This window comes from Puma concolor, chromosome B4 (assembly GCF_028749965.1).
Source record: "Puma concolor isolate L17-30 chromosome B4, mPumCon1.1.hap2, whole genome shotgun sequence".
Taxonomy (NCBI): Eukaryota; Metazoa; Chordata; class Mammalia; order Carnivora; family Felidae; genus Puma; species Puma concolor.
Genome location: NC_141673.1, coordinates 23,306,822 through 23,312,821, shown reverse-complemented (window position 1 = coordinate 23,312,821; position 6,000 = coordinate 23,306,822). Strand labels below are relative to the sequence as shown.

Genomic DNA, 6,000 nt, shown 5'->3' with positions numbered 1-6,000 from the left:
GAACATAAAGCCACAACATAGCACTACTAATTGCATATTCTTTGTCTTTTTTTCTTTTTTTTAAGTTTATTTATTTATTTTTGAGGGGGGGAGGGGCAGAGAGAAGAGAGAGAGAATCCCAAGCAGGCTCCGCACAGCACAGAACCCAATGTGGGGCTCCAACTCACAAACCGAGAGACCACGGCCTGAGCTGAAACCAAGAGTCAGACGCTTGACCTTGCCACCCAGGCACCCCTGTATGTTCTTATGCTTCTTCATTTTTCAGTTCCAATTTTGCAGAGAAAAATACCGGCATCCAAATTCAGAGTCAAGGAACATTTACAGGTGCCTCTGTGCCTAGCACTGTTCTGGGCTCCAAAATGCCTTACAAGCTCCAGAGTTAGTCAATCTCAGGGAATTCACAAATTTGTCTCAGTGCATGATCTCAGGCAATCTCTCTAATCTTATCTGTTAGAGAGAAAATGATTTCTACCTCACAGGGTTTTTATAAGGATCAAATGATTAGATAGATAGGTAGACATTGATATAGCTATAAATATATCTTGGAATAATAACATGAGCTATTATTATTATGAATGTTGCATTTAATTCTTACAACATCGAAGGCAGACTTTGTTGAACTAATGTTTTCATCTGTTCAGGATGCTATAACAAAATACCACAAAACCTAGGTGGCTTGTAAACTACAGAAATTTATTTCTCACAATTCTGGAGGTTGGGAAGTCCAGGATCAAGGCACAGGCAGATTTGATGTCTGGTGAAGATCTGCCTCCTGGAGGGAGGTGGCTAGGAGCTCTGCCAGGCCATTAATCCCATTAATGAAGCCTCCACCCTCACGACCTAAGCACCTTCCAGAAGCCCCTCCTTTCAATAGCATCACATCTGCCATTAGGATTCCAACATATGAATTTGGAGGGAACACAAACGTTCAGACCTTAGCAGCCTTTTTTACAAATGAAAAAGCTAAGCTTCAGAGAGAGAGATTGATGAAGAATTGCATTAACTCTTTCAAGCCATTTTATGTCCTGGAGTTAGTAGGCTTAAAGGAAAAAAGGAGGGTCCCCCAAAGGAATAAAGGACTTTGCAACAGTGGCAGTAGTTGCTGAATATTCCAGAATCCCAGCTTTGTAGGGATTCCTTCCATTGGCCACGTGCAGCTTCTGCTACTCACTAAGCTTCGGTTAATTTGAAGAGTACAGCAAGTTAAAGGAAATTCTTGTGTGTTAATAGGTGGGGCATCACCTACCCATTTCTTTTTACTTGTATGAATTTATTTTGTAGATAAATTCACATCGATTTGCAAAGTTATATGTACGGGATGCTCCTTGCTTTCTGATCATAATAAAAACAAACAGCTAGATACTAAGAAAGAGCCTCAATATCCATTAAAAGGTGGCAGTGTATATTCATCATGGTACTTTTTCCTCTCCAGATTTTACTGTCATATAACATACGTAAGTTTAAGGTATACAACATAATGATTTTATAAACAAATATATTGCAAAATGATTACCACAGTAAGGTTGGTTAACACTTCCATCCCCTCACATAATTACCATTTTGTGTGTATGTGGTGATAACGTTTAAGATCTACTCTTTTTTTTGCAATCCATCTTGATATCGGCCTTATGTTCTCTGATGAGCAAAGTCTCGTGAAGAGAAGTTACCCAGGGAAATACATAAAATGTGTGGCCAGAATTGGATCAGGTCTAACCGGGCTTTGTTTCTTGTGTGTTTATTTATTTTCCTTACCCTGCTCAGTACCAACTCAGAGAATAACTACCAGCTTTACTGAGGATTTCTATATTTGCTAAAGAAGTCCACAATTTCAAAATAAGTCCTGGAAAGACAGTGATATAAATAAGCCTGTAGAAACTTGGGGAAGATAGGAAGGAGAGACACATTCATGGCTAAAAAAAGTCCTCATTGGAATGTTGGCAGCAAAGTAAGAGGTAAGGTTAGCAATGAGGGAATAAGCCCCGGGCCATCAGTCTGTAGTCATTTCTGTATTCAACAGATGATTGTTGAGCTCCTAGTCTCTGGGACCCTGTGCTAGGATTGCACTGAGAATAAGTAAGATAAATAAGAAGCCAAAGGGGAATGGGTCTCCTTGAGTGGGGTGGGGGGCAGGGGTAATCCTCTTACCCACATAACTGTTACAGCACAGGGTCCTATCCTGCCAGTTCAAAACCCAGCACAAGCCCACTATTTCACTATTTCTCTCTAAGTGTTAGGCATCCACATCAAGCCCCTCACTCTCCTCCATGATGCAGTTCAGCATGGAACACTGACTCTGGCAAGCCTCAGGCTGGAGTGCTGGTTTTGCCAGTGTTTAGTAGTTATGTTACTCCATGCAGCTTGCTTAAACTCACTCAATTTCTGTTTGCTCATCTGAAAAGCAGGGTTTATAATACTCACTTCTTCCGAAGACTCTTATGAAAGTTAAAGATAGTTTATGTCAACAACTTAAAGCAGAATCAGGTATATACTAAATGGTATACGCAGCACACTTATTTACAGATCCATTATAGTCAGGCTTTGGAGTTATTAACGGTAACAAATACCACTACCTGGAATATCATTCAGGCACGAGAAAGGAGGATATCCTGCCATTTGGGACCACAGGGATGGAACTTGAGCACATTTTCCTAAGTGAGAGGAGTCAGACAGAGAAAGACAAGTGCAACAGCATTTGTATGTGGAATCTCAAAAATTCAAAGCTGTAAAACACAAAGTAAAATGGTAGCCACCAGGGGATGGAGGTGGGGCACAAGATGGATGGTGTGTGAAGGCACGAACATGCAATGAGCAGTAAACAAGCCATACAGACCTAATGCACAGCAGCATGAATATAGACATTAATATTATATGATAACTACATAATGTGATAAATATCATGGCAACAGCAATTGTTGCTTAGAGTGAAAAGCTCCAAAATGAAAGTATAAATCAGGTGCCCTTCAGAGTCAAGGGTGGCAGTGAATACATGTGGCTGGAGAGACCCAGAAAGGCTGTTGTTCCTCTTTTCCTGCTTTAGCCTCGCCATCTGTGAATTAACAGACCAGCTGGAGAAGACGGTCTCCAAAGGCCAATAGCAGCTCAGGTTTGCTCGGATTTTAAGAAACGCCCGGAGGAGCATCTACTTTTCAGACTCTAGTGTAGGGAAACCCTGGTTAGGTTGGGTGAGGAGGAGGGCTACGGTGAGGATGGGGAAGAGGCTCCATGTGTGCGGCCCCTTGACAGTCCAGTCCCCTGCCCCTCACAACTCAGCTCACACCAGTGAGCATGCTCATTGAGCTTTCTGCTCATTACTTTGCAGAACTAAGTTGAAAAAATAGGCCAAGGAGAAAATCAGTAGATTATAAGCCAACCCCTGGTCAAATAACACAAAAACTAACGGCTGCTGGAGCCTCAGGCCCAGTCCTGAAGAACAGGGTCCTCACAGACAGAAGCAGGAACACGGGCCTTCCCCGGTGGCCTTCCAGAGTCCCAGGTCCAGCCTCACTTTCCATCGTGTCTGCCTCCACCACCCTTTCCGGTACTTGGGGATGGTTTCACTTTTATTGTGATTTGAAATGATTCCATGACTCAGTTCTATTGTTGTTTTGTGTACAGTGAGTAATGAAACATTTTTAACAGCATCTTTTGGGCGCCTTTTCCTTTGATTTTTTCCACCTTAATGACATTATTGGGAGGGCTTCGGGGACCGTTATGCAGATGTACTTCCTGGCGAAGTTGCTGCTTCAGGAGAAGTCATTACTTTTTGTGGGGCCCACAGGCACTGGAGAGGCTGCTCTTACAAACCGCTTCCTGCGACAGTTACCTCATGAAAAATATGTTATATGTCAAATTAACTTCACGGTGCAGACCTCAGCTAAGCAGACCCAGGACATCTCCCTAACGGAACTTGAAAGGTACCCAGAGTTTTAATTAAAATCAAGAATGTAATTGTGCTTAGTTTACTCCTCAGAGATTATCCACAAAATAATATGAAGCGCTCGCCTTCGGTTTCTGACAGAATAAATGAAACTTGATTTGTTCCCCCCTGTAATGTTTATTACCGGGGAAACTACATTTTAATTGTTGTTGACAAATATTCTGATTTATGGGGTGCATAAAATGGAACGCAGTCTAGATAGCATGTGTCGACTTAACTTTTTCTTTGCAAAATTTTGCTTCGGGAGGCTGTGCTAGCTGTCTGTCGTGGGTATTCTTTAGGCCAAAGCATATTAAAGTAAATCACCAGATTGGATCTTGACTAGTAAAAAGAACCATCTGTTAGGGAAAAATGTAAGCAGTGGGCGATAGAGGCAGTACTTGCCAACACAGGGAGGGCAAAAAGATCAACTGGAAGAATGGCAGTGTCCGGGGGATTCTATCCAGAAGCTGGTTAGCTTTCCAGCATCCAAATCATGCATTTTTAATTCATCACATGGCAAAAAGACAAGTCAGACACTAATTGGCACCATAAAAGAAAATTTGCACCATACCAGGAACTGTTCAGTCAGGGGGACGTTGCGTCCCATTCCACATGGACCATTTTATATTCTGTTTAAAGTTTAGAACTAAAACCTGAGGATTCAGAGATGGCTAAAGAATCTATTTAAATGACAGATACCATTCAGAATGCTAGTTCATTACCAGAAAAACATTTGGGGGTAAATATGCCCATGACCCTCTTCTAAACAAAGAATCTAGTAAATAATTGGCATGTATGGAGTGTCCATATATATATATAGGGAATATATATGTTATGTTATGTTATGTTATGTTATGTTATGTTATGTTATGTTATGTTATGTTATACACACACACATAAAATGTATCAGGTGTTAATGACAAAGTATTTGCTATATCAGTAATCAGTTGGTTCTGATAGGGGTCATTTTCTATATGTGCGTCCTTAAGGAAACTAGAATAAATGTTGATTAATTTTAATGCTATATGTTAAATATACATTAATATATTTGAGATCTATTAAGTTGAAGAATCTTGAGACTCACGGTATTTCTTTCCACTGGTGACAATTAAGCCTCAAGAATACATAAAATTATTGCCCTATTCTTCTAGGTCCTTGTCCCAGAAAAAGCAAAATGAATGTTAATGGAGGGTGCTCCTTGCCCTCAATATGGCTATGGGTGATTACAGACTTTGCATACTTTGCTTTCAAGATTTTTCTTGTGGCTGCTTTCTCAAACTTTATATCCCAACACACTTTGCTTTTGCTGCATTTTTAGCTCAAAAAGCTCTTTCAAGCATAATTAAATCATTTAATGTTCCTGAGTGTTATTTCCCTCCTTAAGAAATGCAATTTCATGTCATTTCTTTAATTTGAACTCGTATTAGTTTTTCTGCCTTAGAATATACCTGTCTTTATGAAGCTCCTGCAGGTACATTTCCAACACCTGGGATTTTAAGAAGTTAACCCAATACTGCCCCACTGCAGATGGGCAGGGCCAGACCATTACTCCCACTATGCACTTTCTTTGGGACATTTTGAAACTTAAACATCACTGTGGGGACTCAGCATTACATCTCAGCCAAGTTCTCCATCCCTGTCTCCTGGGGAGAGAACGAGGTGACAGTCAAGCCTTTCCTGAGGTGACATTTGCAGAGTTCAAATAGAAAGATGGATTTCCTCTTTTTCTTTAGCCTTGAAAATTTTCAAATCTTATGGGAAGTCTGGAGAAAAAGTTAGGGAACTTTGATCATAGAGGCATGAAAGGATGGTTGGGACTCAGAGGAGCCATGTGCAGAACCTGGAGGAGAATTTGGGAATAACTGCTCAATTTGGCAACTTTACCAAAACTGAAGTATCAAAAATAGTTGCTGTCTTAGTCAGCTCAGGCTGCCATAGCAAAATACCACAGACTGGGTAACTTGAACAACAGAAATTTATTTTCTCCCAGTTCGGGAGGCTAGATGTCCAAGATCAAGGTGTTGGCATATTTGATTTCTCCTGAGATTTCTCTCTTCACCTGCAGATGGCCACTTTTCACT

General features: G+C 40.8%; 1 long non-coding RNA gene across 1 annotated transcript in view; it reads left to right on the top strand.

Annotated features, from left to right (window-relative positions):
• Positions 1 to 3,773: 3,773 nt before the first annotated feature.
• Positions 3,774 to 6,000, top strand: part of LOC147578965 (uncharacterized) — a 58,577-nt gene continuing 56,350 nt past the window's right edge. Inside the window, exon 1 of the long non-coding RNA XR_015253093.1 lies at positions 3,774 to 3,914. This is a non-coding gene — a long non-coding RNA (uncharacterized LOC147578965). The remainder of the gene's footprint in view (positions 3,915 to 6,000) is intronic.